The sequence below is a fragment of the Colobus angolensis genome, unplaced genomic scaffold (assembly GCF_000951035.1).
Source record: "Colobus angolensis palliatus isolate OR3802 unplaced genomic scaffold, Cang.pa_1.0 Scaffold143, whole genome shotgun sequence".
Taxonomy (NCBI): Eukaryota; Metazoa; Chordata; class Mammalia; order Primates; family Cercopithecidae; genus Colobus; species Colobus angolensis.
Window position 1 is genome coordinate 4,811 of NW_012114522.1, and position 3,135 is coordinate 7,945.

Consider the following 3,135-nt stretch of genomic DNA (forward strand, 5'->3'; position numbering starts at 1 on the left):
TCACGTCACTGCACTCTAGCCTGGGTGACAGCGAGACTCTGTCTCAAAAAAAAAAAAAGAAAAAGTAAAACATCTCACTATTTAAATCACAAGGTCTAGCTGGCAATCAGATGGGAGCACATTACATGTGCTGGCCTGTACTACTTGATGAAGTCTGTATGGACAGAGGCTGCTTACATGCTACACTGATATATATATATACATTTTTTTTTTGTAGATGGAGTCTCACTGTGTCGTCCAGGCTTGAGTGCAGTGGCGCAATCTCGGCTCACTGCAACCTCTGCCTCCTGGGTTGAAGCAATTCTCCTGCCTCAGCCTCCCAAGTAGCTGTGATTACAGGAGCATGCCGCCACACCCGGCTAATTTTTTTGTATTTTTAGTAGACAGGGTTTCACGGTGTTGACCAGGCTGATTTCAAACTCCTGAGCTTAGGCAATCCGCCTGCCTTGGCCTCCCGAAGTGCTAGGATTACAGGCACGAGCCACTGAACTCGGCCTACAGTGAGAAGACTTCTGAGGCCTGTCCCTGCAGAGGGAGGGAGTGTCACCGGCTTCTAGCAGGAAGGAGGTAGATGGGGCAGGCATCAGCCATCTCGGCCTCTAAAAAACGTTAGTTCTCATCATCTGGAATATGATTCTATGGGTAAATCTTAGTGAAGAACAGCCCTTAGGCTATAAATACGTAATATGAGTTATTCTACATTATTCTGATTCTCTTTCTTTCTTAAACTATATAGATGTTGTGACATCATGCGGAATTTATGGCATAAAATAGGGATAATAACAGTACTTCCCCCTCGTAAGGGTGAGGATTAAATGTAAACTGCCTGGCACAAGGCCTAACCAACTGTAAGGGACCAGTAACTACATTAATAACATAGTTACCGATTAACAACTACATTCATATAACTTATTTTATAAATTATTTCAGAAATAAGGAAACTGAGGCACAGCTATAAAGCAATGTCCTGAGACTGGTACCTGGGGCTGGGGGGGCTGGGGGCTGCCCTCTTCCTGCCAGACTTGAGTGCCTCAGAGTGCTACAACCAACCAGAGGGGAGAAGCCAACTGAGACAGCGCACTTACTTCTAAGGGAACAGCCCACATGAAAAGAGCCAGGCCTCCTACGCCGGCCTCACATGCCCCTACAGGTGTTATCAAGCTCACAGTCAACTGGACGACCTGCTGTCCCTCAGACAGCTGCAAGCGCCACACCTCACCACACCGGGACAATCTGCCTTTGCCTCTGTGTCCTCTGCCCACCCTGGGACCATGAACAGCTCACTCCCTTTGCGAAACTTGAGTGTAAGTCCCTCTAGGAAGAATTTTCGGACTTTCCTGTTACCCTTTTTCCTGACTGTGATCTCCTAAGGCACTCAGGTTCCACTTTTGATTTCTTCAAATATTTGTTTCTACCATGGGCCAAGCATTGGAAGTCCAAAAAGGAGCAGCAATTCCCGCCCCCGTCCCAGGCCTTCAGCACAGAGCAGGGAGGTGGATCTGCTCAATACCAGAAGTTTGAGCAACCTGTCCTACTCGGGCTACATAGCTTGGGTGGTGAACCCAGGCCGGCCCTTTAGAGACTTTGGGAGGTAAGGCAGACCTTTTGGACAAACTGAGTTGCAAGAGGCGAAGCAGGGACAACAGCCGGACTGTGCGGGGCTCGAACAACAAGCCAAGAAGGCTAAGAATAACAGTATTTAGAGAACACTTGCTATGTGCTCTATCTGCTATCTTACTTAATTCTCATAAGTCACCACAAGGGGTAGGATGTATATTATTATCTCTACTTTAGAGATGAGAAAACTGAGGTTTCAGTGGTGAAGACAAATGTGCCTATTCTAGGGACCACACTACCTTATTCGCCCACCCCTGCCTACTGGGCTGTGTAATGAGGGACTCTTTCCGAAGTCAGCTTTAAGTCTATCCTGCCTATTATACACTCTGCCGTCTTCGTGCAGTAAGGATATTCGATTTAAATACCATCCAGCTTGCACGCTGTGATGGAATAGAGATCAGGAGCTCATGAAGGCAGGGGCAAGTTTTATTTACCTTTATCTCCCAGAACCTAGAAGCCAGGTCAAACAGAAGCGCTCGGGGTAGGAAGAAGACTCTCTAGACATTGAAAGGTGAATGCATGCCCAGCCCTTACCAGTTGTGTGACCTTAGGAAATTCACTTGTCCTTTCTGTGCCTCAATTTTTTCACCAACCTACTAATGTATGTTCCTCAGTGAAATTTAAAAAAAAAAAATTATATTAAAAAAACTAGGAAGCAATGAGTTTCCACAGAGTTACTTCCCAAGGAACAAGGTCACGCGCTTCAGGGGAGAGCCGATCAAACATCAAACGGAGCATCCCACACAGCCCCCACCCACCGTCCCTAAACCGGAGGAGCTCAAAGTAAACGCGGAAGGGTTAACCAGCAGCTGTCCAGGGCGCCGCCCGAAGTGACCGACTCCTCCTGCCCCGGTTGGAAGAGTCACCGAAATAATACGAATGCAGGGTCTTCAGGAGGGCAATAGTTTCTAGGTCACTCCAGCTCAGAGAACAGCAGAGGCTTTCGGACCATAAAGTCAGTCCCGTGACTATAAAGTCACGGCCTCCGCCTCTCAACGAGGAAACCGACGCACCGAGAAGGACGCAGTCGGTCCGAGAGCAGCATGGGGCCCAGATCCTGCCGTCCGGCTCCCCCTGTGCCCCCCGCTTACCTTCCTGAGGGCCCGCGCGCGAGACACCCCGGGCAGCCCCACGTCGTGGCGCGTCTTCCGGCCCAGGATCTGGAACTTCTGCCTGTTGACTTTCACCTCGAATGGATTGGAGTTGGCCTTCGCCGTGCCCCCTCGCGCTCCTGCCGGCGCCCCGGAGATCTTCCTTCGCGCCCCGACCTTCTTGGCCTTCCCCATGGCGCGCGTTCCGCTGCGCCCAAGGCGCCGAGACCCGAAGAGAGACGCGGCCCGCACCACCCCGAGACACGTGCCGGGTAGCGGAACCGCCTCCCGGCCTCGTCTCGCGTGAACAGCGCATCACCTCCGAGCTCGCGAGAGGTAAACACCGCGGCCGCAGGCTTCTGTTCGGCTTACTGGCCGACAGGCTTAGCGACTACCACTCCCAGCAGGCCACGCGCCGCGGCCCGCC